The 20,191-nt window shown below is 43.8% G+C and overlaps 1 pseudogene; it reads right to left on the bottom strand.

The window, feature by feature from the left end:
• The window catches only part of LOC141121994 (uncharacterized), a 38,520-nt pseudogene extending 31,857 nt beyond the window's left edge, over positions 1-6,663 (bottom strand).
• Between the last annotated feature and the right edge of the window lie 13,528 nt (positions 6,664-20,191).

Genomic DNA, 20,191 nt, shown 5'->3' with positions numbered 1-20,191 from the left:
GTTGAATCCGTGAGTCTCCCCTCCCCCTTGTTTACTCAATTCCCCTGTTCCTCCTCAACATTTGCCCAGCTACATTTACATGTGGCATGCTTAAAGCTATAGGACATTAGGACCCAGGAGCTCCGGTGCTAGAGCTTATAAGCCCTTATCCAACATGGCCCCCGTTAGGCCTGAAGGAGCACATGCTCCAAAATCTCGTCGTCTATTGGTCCATCGCAAACCCAGAAGTGTCGTCATCCCCCACCTCCTTGTGTGCTCGAGGTCCAGAAAGCGTCGGCGACCACCGGCACAACCCGCTCCACTTCATGAGCTAACAGCCAACGGATGTACTCCCTTCAAGGACGTTCTGCCAACCCATGCTTGATATGCCTATTTTAATCCTACTCTTGTGAGTATGTATGCACATTTTGTTCATTAAAATTCATTGCTATACTGCACTTAGAGTGGCGCCTCTGTTCTTTTTCCTCGACTATATAGTATCAGAATGATGTAATGTACACCATAGAGTATATAGTGCAGGGCTCAGGAGTATGTAATGTACAATATACATTATACAGTGTAAGGGTCAGGACTCATAATATTGGTATTCAGTAATCAGGGGAAGATTAAATGTTTACATGAGACAAGTTGCAGAGGTCCCACACCGCTGCCTCCCATCTCCTGAGACTGCACTCAGTGACTTGGGTCTGAGACTATACAGACATATCCCTCCACCCGGCACAACCAGCAAACAGAGCAAGTAACCCTGGGAGAATTGTTCTGTCAGACATCTTGCCAGAACACCCAAAGCACATACCCCAGGTGCCTATGTCTAGTAACATCTATGGTGAAAATGAACATTTTGCTGCCAGCTGAACCCCAGAATCTCCATAAATCCAGTCTAGATACATAAATCGTGTCTGCAGCACAGAGAAGGAAGATTATCCAAGAGAAATACAGGAATACAGGATGGGGAACACAGCTCAGGAAAGTGACCAGGGGATTACAGGCTGATATCACCCAGTCCCCGCCCTACTCTGGACCAATCAGTGAGCAGTATGGGTGGAGGAATGTATTTAGTGTTAATGACCCACCTGTGCTGATCTCTGTAGGAGTGTCCTCCTCTATAAATGTCCTCGTTATTCCATCCTCCTCCATAGACTGCTGATCGTCGCTCATAGAGGTCTCTTCTTCTTCTGCTTTAACCTCAAATTCTATATCGATTGGATCACCACTCTAAATCAAGAAAATGAGAGAGAATATCATCTGTAAAATATAAGCTTTATTATTGTGTAGCCATGGTGTTAGCACTACTGAAAAACAATCCGCCAAATCACCCCACTGCCAGACTTCATGCATCCTTTCCAAAGACAATAAACAGTCTTTTGCAAGCTTTGTTTTTGTTGTTTTATTGGGGGTACAACTTAGATATGGATGGGGATATGGGATGCCCATAGAATCAATCATTGCCATTATATTTACAGATTTCAGTTACATTGATCATAGTTAGAGCCTGAAGAATGAATGTGCACACTTGACTAAGTAGAAATCTTCTCCTGCAGCTCCCTGCAGACTGTTACTCCCTCTGCATCTCCTATGCAGACTGCTGTTCCTAAGAGTTCTCCATCCATCACTGTGTGAAGGACAGAAATATCACTTTTGAGCATGTAAAAGTAATGGTCTTAGTTCTCTTCACCACCTGCCCAAACTTGCATCCTCTTGCACTCTTGGTTTCCTCCTGCACAACTTGTAATTACATTTAAGGTATAACACATCCACTTCTAATGGGTATGAAGAACTCCCTCTGAATAAGCCCCTCTACTGGCTCTGGTGACTCGCTGCTACTAGACCCGAGGCCTGCAGAACCTCTCTCCAGAGGCCTAGTAGGTTAAAGTATATCTTCTAGGAAATGGACTACTGCCCCCAGCCAGTCCAACTTGCAAACCATGTGCCAGCCGACCACACTGATTTGACACACAACTCCCCACAGTCTCCTCTCTGATCCAGGACTCTTCACCGTCCATCGTGTGCATGATAAAGACTCTGCTAGTGACCATGTAGAAGCAGAGTTCCCTTACAAAATCCCTGGCACATCCTCCAGCCATCCACTGTGGTAACACTCACCAAACTTCCAACCTTCCAGCCCTGAGTCCTTGATGAGGACCTTGTCTGGACCATGTGTTCCGACAGCTTCTCCTGCCCCTCTGCTCCAAGAGTTCGCTGCCACTGACCGTGGTGACAGAGACATTGCCAATGACTGTGTAAAGACAATGTTCCCTCACAGTGCTCCCCGGGCCTTCTCCTGCAATCGCTACACCCCCCCCCCCCCCCAGATGGGGGTATGCTCCTGCGGCTGACTAGCACTCCATACCTCACATCACCCAGCTGACTACTCCCCCCCCCAGCAGCATGTCACCTCAGCATATATAGGAGACCCGTCCCCTACCAATGCCAGTTAGGGATTGGTCAGGGCTCCCACATGTGCTGCCTGCCACTTCAGCTCTAGGCCCAGCCTCCTCTTCCAGAACATTCTCCCTGGAAGCAGGGGAGGCGCCTCAGAACTGGAGCACAGGTGGTCACACCCACTGCTACTCTAACCACTCCCAGCCCCAAGATCAAAACAGACAGGCCTAGCCTGCAGCATAGGCCTGCCTAAATTTCCCTGTACTGAACAAACCCTAGTAAAACAACCCCTACTAGCACCTACCTTCTGGTAGAGGGTGCTACATTTGTGATATCACATAAAAAATCCACACATCGTCTCCATGAGTCTTTGTTTTATAAGCTCCATCCCACCAACCTTGTAACAGTGAGGGATGGTGTGATCTTCCTGTGTGGAATCCCGGGAATACAGAGGACGGGGACATCTCTCTGGTGGGTTCCTGGTATTTGGTGGCTCCATCATATCATTGTATCCTTCTGAAAACTCCTCCATCACTCCATACTCCTCATCCTCCTCTTTATACTCTTCTTTAACATTCATATTATCATCCCCGAGGATTCCACTCTGAAAATATAATAAAATATTAATTGTAACAAACATGCTGTGTATAAATCAGAACTACCAATAATTGCCAATCATCTACCTGATGATGATGAGGGATGGTGTGATCTTCCTGTGTGGAATCCCGGGAATACAGAGGATGGGGACATTTCTCTGGTGGGTTCCCATTACTGGATCCATCTGTAGGAAACACACACACTGACTGAATACATTGTTTCTATGTGTTTATCAGATGATGGGGGATCTAGGTGGACCCTCCCTACTGCTCTCTCCTTTACAATAAAGTCTCCTCTTACCCGGTGATGTGAGGGGCGGCTGATTGTCCATCATGACGTCCTTGTAGAGATCCTTGTGTCCTTCTAAATACTCCCACTCCTCCATGGAGAAATAGACAGTGACATCCTGACACCTTATAGGAACCTGACACACACAATGATACAGTCACCATCCAGACACATCCCTTGTCTGTTACTGGATAATGTCCCAGAATTCCCAGCACCGCTCACCTCTCCTCCATGATCTCTCTGGTGACTTCTAGAATCTTCTTTGTATTTCTCTATTCTATCAGGGAGGGAGGTGGAGGCAATGTGATGGTCATATGATCTCCAGACTTCACAGGAGGAAAACTCTAGGATATGAACACAAATAGTAAAATCAAATGATATTCCCAGAATCCTCCTCACCTCACCATTTATGTTTTCATTTTATTAAAGCCCCACTTCAGGCTGAGGTATAATTTATTTAAACAGGACCCCCACACTCTGCAGGTTAAAATCTTGTTGCAGGCATTCTGAAGTCATTACATACAACGCAGGACCAACAGTCCCACTTTGCTATTAAGGATACCAAGGGTCCGCCCACATCATAAGAGCATCAGAGAAAAAACCTTAGTTAGACTTACCGGTAACAGTATTTCTACAAGTCTTTCAGGAGAGCACCTGGAGAGAGCGCAGCTCCACCTAATTCCCCAGGAAACACTGCAGTCACCACTTTAAAGTCTGGACATTTCCACCATTGCCTCAGTTGTTATCGAGTTCCTCCAGCCATGCTCGAAAATATAAACAAAACATAGCAATAATGCCACAGTAAAAATCACAATCAATGGAGGGTCATAGATGCTGTCCTGAAAGACTCCTCAAAATACTGTTACGCCTAACCAAGGTTTTCCCAAATCGTCTTTCAGGACAGCACATGGAGATGATAAGCAAGTACTTACTCTAGGGTGGGATCACCGCCTGCAGGACTTTCCTGCTGAAAGATTGCTCTGCGGCTGAGAGCAAGTCCATCCTATCCATCATTCTTTGCAGAATTGTCCAGGCGAAGCACCAGTTCGTTCTGCCCAGGATGCTGACACAACACGGGTTGAATGGGCCGCCACCCCTGCGGGAGGTTCTCAAACCCTTCTCCATTTCATTCAGAACGCAGGACATGGGGTGCAGGGTACCAGAGAAGGGTGCAGAACACTGCAGGACATGGGATGCAGGAGAAGGGTGCAGAACACAGGACATAGGGTGTAGGAGAAGGGTACAGTGTGCAGAATGCAGGACAAGGTGCAGTGGAAGGGTGCAGAACATGTGGTGTGGGGTACAGGACATGGGGCACAAGGTACCGCTGTAGGGTGCAGGTCACCACAGGATATGGGGCACAGGAGAAGGGTGCAGAACACAGGACAAGAAGTGCAAGGGAGGGGGAACATTGTGAAAAATGCAGGACATGGGGAGTAGGGTGCAGAACGTAGAACATGGGGTGCAAGGCACAGTACAAGGGGTGTAGGGTGCAGAACATAGGACATGGGGGTAGAGAGTACTGGAGAAGGTTGCAGGTAACCGCAGGACATGGGATGCAGGAAAAGGGTGCAGTATGCAGAACGTAGAACATGGGGTGCAAGGTGCAGTACATGTGGTGCAGAACGCAGGACATGGGGTACAGGGTACCCGAGAAGGGTAAAGATCACTACAGGACATGGGATGCAGGAGAAGGGTGCAGAACACAGGGCATGGGGTGGTATTAAGTAGAATATGGGGTGCAAGGTATAGGAGAAGGGTGCAGGCTGCCGGAAAAGGGTGTAGGTCTCTGTAGGACATGGGATGCAGGGGAAGGGTGCAGAATGCCGGACATGGGGTGCAGGGTGCCGAACAAAGAACATGGGGTGCAAGGTGCAGGACAAGTGGTGCAGAGTGCAGAATGCAGGACATGGGGTACAGGGTAACAGAGAAGGGTGTAGGTCACCCCAGGACATGGAGGCAGAAGAAGGGTGCACAGCGCAGGGCATGAGGCGAGGGGAAATGGTGCAGTGTGCAGAATGCAGGATATGGGCTGCAAAGTGCAGGAGAAGGGTGCAGGACATGTGGTGCAGGGTGCAGAATGTAGAACATGGGGTACAGGGTACCGCAGAAGGGTTTCAGGTCACCGAAGGGGTGCAGGAGAATGGTGCAGAATGCAGGACCTGGGGAGCAGGGTGCCGAACGTAGAACATGGGTACAGGGTGCAAGGTGCAGCACATGAGGTGCAGAACGCAGGACATGGGGTATAGGGTACCCGAGAAGGGTAAAGGTCACTACAGGACATGGGGTGCAGGAGAAGGGTGCAGAATGCAGGACAGTAATCCAATCCCCCCTCCCCTGTGTCCCCCTGCATGTCCTGTACATCTCCCCCAGCAGTGTGTGAGAGCAGAGTGGATGGAGAGGACATCTTGTGTACATAAAGCAGCATGTCCCTCCCTGGCTGGTTTCTTAGCTGGCTGCTTTGCAGGCTTGTCCTGGTTACTCCTGTAAGGACTCTGTAGTCCTGTTTCTCAGCACCTTGTGGGGATCTTTGTGGCAGTGCCGAGGTGGCGCCATGTTGGAGATTCGGTCCCGCTCCTTCCTCTCTGTTCTGCCGGAGGGCTCTGCAGGGACACAGGCAGCTGTGGGTGGAAGCAGGAGCCGATGGTGACAGTAATGCGGCCGCAGAAAGGAGAAAGATCGGCAGCGGGAGCTCAGTGAGATGAGTCCTCTCATGTCCTGTCCTGTCCAGTCCACCCCTCACTTCACAGGTCGGGTGCCATCATCTCCTCCTCCCCTCACCCTCCCGCCTGGCCCCACTCCGAGCCACATTCCTGTCTGAATAATGTGTCCAGGTTTCAGGCAGAAACATTATTCAGACCAACAGTGAGAATGACAAGAGCCCAGGGGCCAGGACACCATTTCTAATCACCATGGTGATCTGAGATGTGACCATAGATACATGGAAATTCAGCTGGTTCAGCAGGGATCGGTCACATTTCCATCCATGTGTGGTCACTGCCGGATAAAAGTCATTCGATCAGCGGCTGCAGCCAATAGCTTCATCACTGATCTGTGTATTCTGAGAGCGGAGGAGCGCCCCCCATTGTCAGAATACAATAGTGCAGCGGGGAGGATTCCCCCATCCCCCTCCAATGTGTGGATGGGGGAATCACTTCAGTTTTTTCCTCTCATCCCGCTGGCTGAACGATAAAACTGAACCATGTATGGCCAGATTTGGAAGGAAGATATATTCATCATCAACTGATCCCCCTGAAGGGTTAATCTACGTATTACCTCCTCTGCCGCCAAATCCAGCAAATTCTCCTCTCTACTTCCTTCCAAATGGAATGTCCTTTGTCCTCTCTGTATCTGACATCACTTCCTGTCTGTAACTGACATCACTTCCTGTATTCCATAGAGACTTCCTGTCTGGGTAGAAGTGAGATCACCACCTTGTGGAACGCAGAGGAACTGCAGCCCTGAGAATCATCTGGTAATATGAACACGGCCTTGTGCTGTGTGTGTATGTACTGTATATCCTTATAGATGGGTCATCTCCACTCCCACCAAGGGGGATAGAAATATATTACTGCTCGGGGGGGGAGACATTTTGGCCCCTTTGATTTTGCAGTAAAATTGATTGCAGATTTAGTCATGTAGAACATCTGTTATATGGATACAAAGAACCCCAGCCAAGAGTAAAGGGTGGAAATGGCTCCTGATCCCCAGATATGGACAATTATGTCACCAATATAAATAGAATAAAACCCGCGCTATGTGTAACAACTCAAATACCTACAAAAATAACTTATACCGGACTGCTGCTGTAACAAAGGTAAGTATTCCCTTTATCAACTAGAAGAGCATTATGTGTCACAGCGCTGTCCTATTGTGTGTGCACATAAATCATCAGAAATACACTAAAATATGTGGATACATTCATATATAAAGTGCTAGGAGCTCAAATAATATTCTCTGCTGATCTTACATAGTTACATAGTAGGTGAGGTTGAAAAAAGACACAAGTCCATCAAGTCCAACCTATGTGTGTGATTATGTGTCGGTATTACATTACATATCCCTGTATGTTGCGGTCATTCAGGTGATTATCTAATAGTTTCTTGAAGCTATCAATGCTCCCCGCTGAGACCACCGCCTGTGGAAGGGAATTCCACATCCTTGCCGCTCTTACAGTAAAGAACCCTCTACGTAGTTTAAGGTTAAACCTCTTTTCTTCTAATTGTAATGAGTGGCCGCGAGTCTTGTTAAACTCTCTTCTGCGAAAAAGTTTTATCCCTATTGTGGGGTCACCAGTGTGGTATTTGTAAATTGAAATCATATCCCCTCTCAAGCGTCTCTTCTCCAGAGAGAATAAGTTCAGTGCTCGCAACCTTTCCTCATAACTAAGATCCTCCAGACCCTTTATTAGCTTTGTTGCCTTTCTTTGTACTCGCTCCATTTCCAGTACATCCTTCCTGAGGACTGGTGCCCAGAACTGGACAGCATACTCCAGGTGCGGCCGGACCAGAGTCTTGTAGAGCGGGAGAATTATCGTTTTATCTCTGGAGTTGATCCCCCTTTTAATGCATGCCAATATTCTGTTTGCTTTATTAGCAGCAGCTTGGCATTGCCTGCCATTGCTGAGCCTATCATCTACTAGGACCCCCAGGTCCTTTTCCATCCTAGATTCCCCCAGAGGTTCTCCCCCCAGTCTATAGATTGCATTCATATTTTTGCCACCCAAATGCATTATTTTACATTTTTCTACATTGAACCTCATTTGCCATGTAGTTGCCCACCCCATTAATTTGTTCAGGTCTTTTTGCAAGGTTTCCACATCCTGCGGAGAAGTTTTTGCCCTGCTTAGCTTAGTATCGTCTGCAAATACAGAGATTGAACTGTTTATCCCATCCTCCAGGTCGTTTATGAACAAATTAAATAGGATTGGTCCCAGCACAGAACCCTGGGGGACCCCACTACCCACCCCTGACCATTCTGAGTACTCCCCATTTATCACCACCCTCTGAACACGCCCTTGTAGCCAGTTTTCAATCCATGTACTCACCCTATGGTCCATGCCAAAGGACCTTATTTTGTTCAGAAAAAGTTTATGGGGAACTGTGTCAAATGCTTTTGCAAAATCCAGATACACCACATCTACGGGCCTTCCTTTATCTAGATGGCAACTCACCTCCTCATAGAAGGTTAATAGATTGGTTTGGCCAGAATGATTCTTCATGAATCCATGCTGATTACTGCTAATGATACCATTCTTATTACTAAAATCTTGTGTATAGTCCCTTATCATCCCCTCCAAGAGTTTACATACTATTGATGTTAGGCTAACTGGTCTGTAATTCCCAGGGATGTTTTTTGGGCCCTTTTTAAATATTGGTGCTACATTGGCTTTTCTCCAATCAGCTGGTACCATTCCAGTCAATAGACTGTCTGTAAAAATTAGGAACAACGGTCTGGCAATCACCTGACTGAGTTCCCTAAGTACCCTCGGATGCAAGCCATCTGGTCCCGGTGATTTATTAATGTTAAGTTTCTCAAGTCTAATTTTAATTCCGTCCTCTGTTAACCATGTAGGTGCTTCCTGTGTTGTGTCATGAGGATAAACACTGCAGTTTTGGTTACTGAAGCCCCCCGAATCACTCGTGAAGACTGAGGAGAAGAATAAATTCAATACCTTCGCCATCTCCCCATCCTTTGTAACCAGATGTCCTTCCTCATTCTTTATGGGGCCAATATGGCCTGTCTCCCTTTTTTACTGTTTACATACTTAAAGAATTTCTTGGGATTTTTTTTGCTCTCCTCCGCTATGTGTCTTTCATGTTCTATCTTAGCCGTCCTAATTGCACCCTTACATTTCTTATTGCATTCTTTATAAAGTCTGAATGCTGAGGATGATCCCTCAACCTTGTATTTTTTGAAGGCCTTCTCCTTTGCTTTTATATGCATTTTTACATTGGAGTTAAGCCATCCAGGATTTTTGTCCGCTCTTTTAAATTTATTACCCAATGGGATACATTGGCTAATGCCCTTATTTAATATGCTCTTAAAGCAAACCCATCTCTCCTCCGTATTCTTTGTTCCTAATATTTTATCCCAATTTATGCCTTTTAGCAAGGTTTGTAGTTTAGGGAAGTTGGCTCTTTTGAAGTTCAGTGTCTTTGTGTTACCTTCATGTTTCCTATTTGTGTGATTTATACTGAAACTAATTGACCTGTGATCGCTGTTACCTAAATTGCCCCGTATTTCCACATCTGTGATCAGGTCTGTATTGTTGGTAATCAGTAGATCCAGTAATGTTTTATTTCTAGTTGGTGCGTCTACCATCTGACCCATAAAATTGTCCTGCAAGACATTAAGGAACTGGCGAGCCTTAAAGGTTCCCTCCGCCCAGTCTATGTCTGGATAATTAAAATCCCCCATTATGATAACACTTCCCATCCTTGCTGCTAATCCAATTTGTGATAGGAGATCCGTCTCCTCTTCCTCCCTCAGGTTAGGGGCCATATAGCATACTCCCAGATCTACTGCTTCCACTTTACACCTACTTCATTGATCTTATGGTTTTTATTATTAATATAAGTAAACTGAGCCATGTGCAAATTCATATACAACATAAAGTGCTTTGTGCTCAAGATGCTGTTCACTGCAGATCCACTGCTTCCACTTTGCACCTACTTCTTTAATCTTATAATATTTGTTGCTATATTTAATTAACTAAAAATCTGTGCAAAATCATGTAATCATACAATATTTTGTGCTCAATATACTGTTCTCTGCAAGTCCACTGCTTCCACTTTGCATTAATTTCAATGAACTTATTTTGCTCAAATCAATCCACCAATCAATGAAAAGTTGATAAGGTGTAAAGTTCTCGGTGCTCCAAACTGTGCCAGCTGTAGTGTAGCCACGCCTTCTTCCACCTCTTACAGACGTGATGGTGAGGGCGCCCCCTTAGTGGTGATTTTCATTGATTGGTGGATTTTTTTCAGAAAAATAAGTTTGTTGAAGTCGATGCAAAGTGGAAGCAGTGGACTTGCAGAGAACACTATAATGAGCTATGGGGAAGCCCCCGTGGCGTCAGAGGGGGGCGGGGTCATCCAGTTACCTCACCGGGTGTCCCCGCCCTCAGTTATTTTTTATTTATTTATTTTTAATAAAGGACTTGTCTCAAGCTGTCTCTTGTCTTTTTTACCATTTTGACACTTTTTTTTGTGAAATGGTAGAGATACATCGTACCCTATACCAATTCACACACGGGGGGAGGCCGGGATCTGGGGGTCCCCTTGTTAAATGGGGCTTCCAGATTCCGATAAGCCCCCCGCCTGCAGACCTCCACAACCACCGGCAAGGGTTGTGGGGATGAGGCCCTTCTCCCTATCAACATGGGGACAAGGTGCTTTGGGGGCGACCCCAAAGCACCCTCCCCATGTTGAGGGCATGTGGCCTGGTACGGTTCAGGAGGGGGGTGCTCTCTCGTCCCCCCCTCTTTTCCTGAGGCCTGCCAGGTTGCGTGCTCGGATAAGGGTCTGGTATGGATTTTGGGGGGGGGCCCCTATGCCATTTTTTTTTCTAATTTGGTGCGGGGTTCCCCGTAATATCCATACCAGACCTGAAGGGCCTGGTATGGATTTTAGGGGGACCCCACACCATTTTTTTTTACATTTTGGTTCGGGGTTCCCCTTAATTTTCATACCAGACCCAAAGGGCCTGGTAATGGACTGGGGGGGAACCCATGCTCTTTTTTTCAATGATTTTATCTATATTGCCGAGACCCTACAATTCATTACAGCCGCGATCAGTTTTAAATGACAATTTTTTCTTTAGAAATGTCATTTTGCTGTGGTATTGTTCTAAACACGCGAAAACTGTGACACTTTACAGGCATACTATAGACAACCCCCCAGGCACGATATTTAAAGGAATATTTCATTTTTATTGTTTCACTTTAAAGAGGAAGTAAACCCTGATGGGTTTACTTCCTCTTTGTTTCCCTGCAAAGGTAAAGCATAATGGGCTACTATGCATCGCATAGTGGCCCATTATGTGTCACTTACCTGACACAGGAGCCTGCGATGTCACCGCTGTCCCCTCTTCCACGAAGCGTCCATCTTCTTTCTGGGTATCACGGCTCCAGCGCTGTGATTGGCTAGAGCCGCAATGACGTCACTCCCGCGCATGCGCGCTGGTGCTGTCACTAACGGCATGATCGCCGTTAGAAACGGCACGCTCAGTGCGCATGCACCGTAGACATCGGCGCCTGTCTTTTGGAAATATCTCCTAAACCATCTAGGTTTAGGAGATATTTCTTGCACCTACAGGCTTACCTGTAGGTAAAAGTGGTCTGTAAGGGTTTACAACCACTTTAAGCATTATTAAAATCACTGCTCCCGAAAAAACAGTAGCTTTTAAAACTTTTTTTCGCATTGATCCATGTCCCCTGGGGCAGGACCCAGGTCCCCAAACACTTTTTATGACAATAACTTGCATATAAGCCTTTAAAATTAGCACTTTTGATTTTTCATGTTAGTGTCCCATAGACTTTAACAGTGTTCCGGCAGCTTTCGAATTTGCCACGAACACCGCATATTGTTCGCTGTTCGGCGAACACCTGATGTTCGATTTGAACTTACGATCGACTCGAACATCAGACTCATCCCTAGTCCTGAAGGTACAATCGTATATAATCCCATGGTGTATGAATATGTATCCGTGTCCTGAAGATACGATCTTATATAATACCATGATGTATAAATATGTGTCTGTGTCCTGAAGGTACGATTTTATATAATACCATGGTGTATGAATATGCGCTTGTGTCCTGATTGTACGATCTTATATAATCCCATGGTGTATGAATATGTGCCTGTGTCCTGAAGGTACGATCTTATTATTATTATTATACAGGATTTTTATAGCGCCAACAGTTTGCGCAGCGCTTTACAACATGAGGGCAGACAGTACACTTACAATACAAATCAATACAGGAGGCATCAGAGGGCCCTGCTCCTTAGAGCTTACAATCTAGAAGGGAGGGTCAAGAGGAAACAAAAGGTAATAACTGTGGGGGATGAGCTGATGGAGAAAATGAAAATACAGTTGTTAGGTGTTGGTAGGGTAGGCTTCTCTGAAGAGAAGGGTTTTTAGGGATTGTCTAAAAGCTAATAAAGTAGGAGATAAGCGTACAGATTGGGGTAGGGCATTCCATAGGATTGGAGAGGCTCTGGAAAAGTCCTGGAGGCGAGCATGGGAGGAGGTGACGAGGGAGCTAGAGAGCAGGAGGTCTTGAGAGGAACAAAGAGAGCGAGTAGGTTGGTATTTAGAGACTAAGCTAGTGATGTAGCTGGGGGCGAAATTGTGGATGGCTTTGTATGTAGTTGTTAGTATTTTGAATCTAATTCTTTGTTCGAGCGGAAGCCAGTGAAGGGATTGACAGAGAGGAGTGGCAGACACATAGCGATTGGTAAGGTGGATGAGTCTGGAAGCAGCATTCATGATGGATTGAAGAGGTGATAGACTATGTAAAGGTAAGCCAATGAGAAGGGAGTTGCAGTAGTCGAGGCGAGAGATGACCAGCGAATGAATTGAAGTTGAAGTCCCCGAGAATGATTGTGGGGATTTCCCATGGTGTATGAATATGTGCCTGTGTCCTGAAGATACGTTCTTATATAATCCCATGGTGTATGAATATGTGCCTGTGTCCTGAAGATACGATCTTATATAATCCCATGGTGTATGAATATGTGCCTGTGTCCTGAAGATACGATCTTATATAATCCCATGGTGTATGAATATGTGCCTGTGTCTTGAAGATACGATCTTATATAATCCCATGGTGTATGAATATGTGCCTGTGTCCTGAAGATACGATCTTATATAATCCCATGGTGTATGAATATGTGCCTGTGTCCTGAAGATACGATCTTATATAATCCCATGGTGTATGAATATGTGCCTGTGTCCTGAAGATACGATCTTATATAATCCCATGGTGTATGAATATGTACCTGTGTCCTGAAGGTACAATCAGATATAACCCATGGTGTATACATAAATTCCCTCCTATTATTTTTTTATCTGTAATTGCTCTAGGATCTTTAGTAACCAGGTCCCTAAATACTGAAGTAGAATTTTCCGAATGTACTTCTGAATAATAAATGAAGGTTTCAAATTTGTTCAATGACCGTGAGGGAGCAAATTTCAAACCGTGGTTCAATACATGCTTTTCTTCTGTCATAATGGTAGCTGTAATAAAGAAAAAAAGTTGCGCTAATAAGAAATATGGTGAAAAAAAATTGAATACCACGCATATATTGATAATACATATAAAAAAAAAGCAAAGTGATAATGAATACACCAATGATACAAACGTGCAGACATATAAGGTACTGATAAACTAATGTCCATACATTAGGTGCACAGCAAAGTGAAGAAAAATTATACAATGATTGGTACATAGGAAGTCCATATAAAAAAGACAGATCCCAAAGTGACGAGTGGTCTAAATCTTCATTGAAGTGAAAAAGTGCATTGATGAGACCTCCACCTTTAAGAAATTACTGCCGCTTACCAGAGAGCGTTGGTCCCTTATTACAGGGGACCACGCTAAGCAGATGGCTATAACCCCAGCCAGGGATCACATAGGCAGGCAATGGATACCACAGCGTACAAATCCTCACCATAAATTGCAGCAAAGTGATGTGTTTGCCAGAAAAAAACACAAAATGCTCCACATAGCGTAAATCTTTTAACATTTATTGTAATTAAAAAAGGCCAAATGCACACTTACAAATTGGCAAAATGTTATCAGCAAATATAGGAAAGCAAGCCGACTGGCTTCAGATCAGCCCATAGCTTCCGGTACTGGACGTGCAGCGGTGATGTCAGGACGTAGCTCCTCCTCCCTACGTCGTTTCGTCACTAGCGGACGTGGTCACGGGATACGGGCGGCGTCCTGACGTACCGCTTATATACAGGGAAGTCCCGCCTCACTCAGACGAGACACACTGGGCGCCATCCCACTTAAGGGAAAAAACTGAGGGCAGCTAAATACATTATACCTCATGACCCATGGTGCACAAAGGCAAATAGAGATAGGATAAAATTGTAAATAAAAAATATGTTAAGTGCAGAGCCATAGCCACATATATGTGAAATAAGTGTCTGGAAACCGTCAAACGGAAAAATATACAATATAAAATTGCCGAATGAATTACAAAAATAAAAAATAAAAAAAGCACCGCTATTAATGCAGGTATCTTAACACGAACGGTCCCTGAAAGACTCAATTCAATTTGAATGGCTAAGTCAGTCAGATCGGAGCTTAATTGGATGGTATATAAATAAATCATAACAGCTAAATAACTATCATGATATATATACAATGTCTATAAACGAAAAAATGTAAAAGTATGGAAAAATTATATGAAAAAAATTAACAGAAACTAAAAAAATAAAAACTTAAAAAATTACAGTATCTCCCCGAAATGGAAGGGCGCCCTCCAAGAGGAGATAAATGCAATGACACTATCAGATATTAAGTCTTAACATAGCAATCAAAATCACCAACAGTAAATGAGAGTGGATAAACCAGAACATCATAAAACCCACAGGGAATAAGCAAAAAGCACAAATAATATACACAAACAAAATAAAGAGTCAAAATCAATCCTAAATTAAACCAGAATATCTAGGAATTATCGATAAAGGAATTGACATCTACATCAATGTTAAGGCCGAAAGGAGTGTAAGTCTTTAACCTATGAACCCAAGCCATCTCTAATCATGAGATGCTTCTAACAAGAACACTGCCCCTCCAATGGGGCCTGAATTTGTCAATTCCCAAAAAAATGGTGCCTGAGGGATCTCTACCGTGGGAGGTAAGGTAATGTTTTGATACCGAGTGCTTAGTGAATCCCCTCCTTATGTTGTTAATATGCTCAATTAATCGCACCTGTAGGGGTCTCTTGGTCCGGCCCACATATTGCAGGCCACATGGGCACTGCAGCATATAGACGACCCCAGAGGTGGAGCAGGTGATAAAAGGCTCAATGGTAAAGGATTTCAGGGTGCAAGCGGAGGTAAAATTCAGAGACCTCCTGGTCCTGCACCCGTTAATAGAACAGACCTGACACCTCCTACATTGGTAATACCCGGTAAGCTCAGAAAAGAAAGTAAACCTGGGAGTTGGAGGGTCAAGAATGTTGGGTGCCACTTTGTCTTTAAGTGACGGTGCCCCCCTGAAAACAACCTGAGGTTTGTCTGGTAAGATGAATGTCAACACCCTATCATTTTTAAGAATATACCAATACTTATTGATGATATGTTTGACCCTAGAGTGTTGGCAGGAAAAATCAGTGATAAAGGGACAGCGATAGGAAGCATCCACTGGACCCTCTGCTCGCACAGTAAGTAGGTCTTTGCGATCCACTTTAACCACTTGATCCAAAGTACTGGCAACAAAATCCGAAGAATAACCCTTGGCCCAAAACCTCTGGGTTAAAATTTGTGCCTGAGTCTGGAAAGTGGCAGCATCAGTACAATTACGTTTTAGTCTGAGAAACTGGCTTTTAGGTACAGATCTCAGCCACGAAGCATGGTGACAGCTATCTTTGGGAATAAAGGAATTCCTATCCGTCGGTTTAAAGTATGTGGAGGTGATGAATTCATTGTTACGTATGCCAATAGTAAGGTCTATATAACGAACCCACAAGGCCAGCTCTATACCCAACTGTATGTCCTTTTTATTTTTAACCAATTTTACCTCCATGTCATCTAAATCCAAAGAAGGGACTATATTGCTGAAATCCTTTACCATTGAGCCTTTTATCACCTGCTCCACCTCTGGGGTCGTCTATATGCTGCAGTGCCCATGTGGCCTGCAATATGTGGGCCGGACCAAGAGACCCCTACAGGTGCGATTAATTGAGCATATTAACAACATAAGGAGGGGATTCACTAAGCACTCGGTATCAAAACATTACCTTACCTCCCATGGTAGACATCCCTCAGGCACCATTTTTTTGGGGAATTGACAAATTCAGGCCCCATTGGAGGGGCAGTGTTCTTGTTAGAAGCATCTCACGATTAGAGATGGCTTGGGTTCATAGGTTAAAGACTTACACTCCTTTCGGCCTCAACATTGATGTAGATGTCAATTCCTTTATCGATAATTCCTAGATATTCTGGTTTAATTTAGGATTGATTTTGACTCTTTATTTTGTTTGTGTATCTTATTTGTGCTTTTTGCTTATTCCCTGTGGGTTTTATGATGTCCTGGATTATCCACTCTCATTTACTGTTGGTGATTTTGATTGCTATGTTAAGACCTAATATCTGATAGTGTCATTGCATTTATCTCCTCTTGGAGGGCGCCCTTCCATTTCGGGGAGATACTGTAATTTTTTACATTTTTATTTTTTTAGTTTCTGTTAATTTTTTAAATATAATTTTTCCATACTTTTACATATTTTCATTTTTAGACATTGTATATATATCATGATAGTTATTTAGCTGTTATGATTTATTTATATACCATCCAATTAAACTCCGATCTGACTGACTTAGCCATTCAAATTGGATTGAGTCTTTCAGGGACCGTTCGTGTTAAGGTACCTGCATTAATAGCGGTGCTTTTTTAATTTTTTTAATTCATTCGACAATTTTATATTGTATATTTTTTTTGTTTGACGGTTTCCAGACACTTATTTCACATATATGTGGCTATGGCTCCGCACTTAACATATTTTTTATTTACAATTTTATCCTATCTCTATTTGCCTTTGTGCACCATGGGTCATGAGGTATAATGTATTTAGTTGCCCTCAGTTTTTTCCCTTAAGTGGGATGGCGCCCAGTGTGTCTCGTCTGAGTGAGGCGGGACTTCCCTGTATATAAGTGGTACGTCAGGACGACGCCCGTATCCCGTGACCACATCTGCTAGTGACGAAATGACGTAGGGAGGAGGAGCTACGTCCTGACGTCACTGCTGCACGACCAAGTACCGGAAGCTACGGGCTAAATGAAGCCGGCCGGCTTGCTTTCAGATATTTGCTGATAACATTTCGCCAATTTGTAAGTGCGCATTTGGCCTTTTTTAATTACAATAAATGTTAAAAGATTTACGCTATGTGGAGCATTTTGTGTTTTTTTCTGGCAAACACATCACTTTGCTGCAATTTATGGTGAGGATTCGTACGGACGCTGTGGTATCCATTGCCTGCCTGTTTGATCCCTGGCTGGGGTTATAGCCATCTGCTTAGCGTGGTCCCCTGTAATAAGGGACCAACGCTCTCTGGTAAGCGGCAGTAATTTCTTAAGGGTGGAGGTCTCATCAATGCACTTTTTCACTTCAATGAAGATTTAGACTCGTCACTTTGGGATCTGTCTTTTTTATATGGACTTCCTATGTACCAATCATTGTATAATTTTTCTTCACTTTGCTGTGCACCTAATGTATGGACATTAGTTTATTAGTACCTTATATGTCTGCACGTTTGTATCATTGGTGTATTCATTATCACTTTGCTTTTTTTTTATATGTATTATCAATATATGCTTGGTATTCAATTTTTTTTCACCATATTTCTTATTAGCGCAACTTTTTTTCTTTATTACAGCTACCATTACGACAGAAATGCATGTATTGAACCACGGTTTGAAATTTGCTCCCTCACGGTCATTGAACAAATTTGAAACCTTCATTATTCTGATTTGTGTCGTATAACACTTTTAGTTGCAGCTTCACTTTCCATTTAGACTGTTAGCGCAGTATTTTATTAACACTTAGTAATGGTAGCTGTGCTTAAATTAAAAAGGCCAGAATCTTTCTGACCGCCTTCTTTTTTGAGCAGATCCACCTCCCACCTCGGGAGCCCCTTTTGGATCTATGCTTCTTTTCAGATTTGGGGCCCAGGAAAAAAAGGTTGTTATTGAAATTGCCACTAAATGAACCACCTCTCCCCGTATGATTAGATTCAGACAGGTGGTTCTGCTGATGCCAGTAGTTGGTACCCAAAGGCACCCTTGGGGAATAATCCTCCTGCTAATTATACTGGGGTACCCAATTAGATGGGTTGTCAGTGATATACCTCTCCTCACCCGGGAAGTTCTCTACTACTCAGTGGATTGAACCGGCTAAAGGTAGTAGTGGGATGAGAATTGGAAGGGACTGGACGACCCGTCCCCGAAAACCTTCCTTAGGTTGTGAACAAGGGGACTGAGGATAGTTTGGCCCATAATTTCCTAAGCCAGGAAGGTGAGGTGTACCAGGGAGACCAACTTGAGTCTGACAGTTCAAATCCCTGGTTCTACCCTCCCCACCCTGTTTTACTATGGCTCCTGAGATTTTCTTGGTCTGCCTTCTGAAAACACTGTTGTTTTTGTAATCTGATACATCCCTAAGATACTTTTTCTTCTTCTTGTTCGTTTGCTCCATCTCCTCTTTCTCAAGGTGTTTTCTTAAAGGTTTTTTATTGTAATCATCATTACCTTTATACGGGTTAAATTTTTCCTCGAGAACACCAACTGCTTCATCCAATTTAAGGAGTTTTTGCTTTTTCTTAGCATAAACTGTAACAAACCCAACCCCGATTTATTGAACAACTGAAACCATTCATGATGATAGCTTCAGGTTTGCCCTCTTTACCACATATTCCAATCAGCATTATGAGGTAAGGAGGATTATGCAGAAACATTGGAGCGTACTGCAGAGTGAGAGAGTTTTGGGACTGCATCTCCCTGATAACACACGGGTGGTCTATAGGTGTGCTCCCCCATTGAGACTACAGATATTACCCAGAGTTATTGACCCCCCTAAACAACTTTCTTTTTTTCTAAGTATGTGTTTTTTTTTTCCATGTAGGAAATGTCCAGTCTGTAAAATTAATGCTCAGAGATGTAGGAGAATTGACTCTTTTGAGTCTACCTCAACCCATGAACATTTTCCTATTAAGCCCTTTATTACATGCTCATCCAAAAATGTTGTGTATTTCATCCGTTGTCCATGCGGTCTTCAGTACATTGATTCCACTGTCCGTACGCTACAGACAAGATTGAATTCGCATATAGCTAATATTAGGAAAGGATTTCTAAAGCATAGCTTGTCCAAGCATTATGCTTTGCTACATAATCGTAATCCTGAGGGTACCATCTTTTTAGGAATAGATAGGTTTACTAGTCATTGGAGGGGTAGCAATGTAGTCAGAGAGGTTTCTAGGTTAGAAACAAGGTGGATATATCAAGCTAAAACCTACACCCCATTCGGTATGAATATTGAATGGAATATTAATTCTTTTATCAACAATGGTTAATTATAGATGTTGCCATGAGCAAGATATATATATTCTTTTATATAAATATTTATGTTGACCTTGAATTTTTTTGTTTGTAATATGGTGTTAATTATGGTGTTGAATCTTTAGATATACAGTGGAACCTTGGTTAACGAGTAACGTGGTTAACGAGCGTTTTGAAAGACGAGCAAAATTCAAGCTAATGTGGTGTGCAGTACCACATTTGGCCAGAGGTGTGGGGGGTGCCGGAAATACACGGAATCACTTGGAAATACTCCATTCCCGAGCCTTTCCGAGGGTTTCTGAGTTCAGCCGAGCTGTCCCTGAGTATTTCCAGGGCTCTCTGATGCCCCCCCCACCTCTGGCAACATGCGATATTGCATGCAATAGAAATTAATGCGGAACAAATTATCTTTGTTTCTATTGACTTCTATTGGGAAACTCACTTTGATATGCGAGTGCTTTGGAGAAACTCTGCAGTTTATCATGTAACCGTGGTATACAGATCATACAAAAAGGTATATACTGGCAGTATTTTAATGTAAAAAGATTTATAAGCTGTGGGCACTGTGGGGGGGGGGGGGGAGCCGATGAACCAATTTCATATTACTGGGTTTAGGAACACTTTAAGTTGT

The sequence above is a fragment of the Aquarana catesbeiana genome, unplaced genomic scaffold (assembly GCF_042186555.1).
Source record: "Aquarana catesbeiana isolate 2022-GZ unplaced genomic scaffold, ASM4218655v1 unanchor236, whole genome shotgun sequence".
Taxonomy (NCBI): Eukaryota; Metazoa; Chordata; class Amphibia; order Anura; family Ranidae; genus Aquarana; species Aquarana catesbeiana.
Note: the sequence above shows the minus strand (reverse complement) of the source record. Positions and strands in the feature narration are given on the sequence as shown.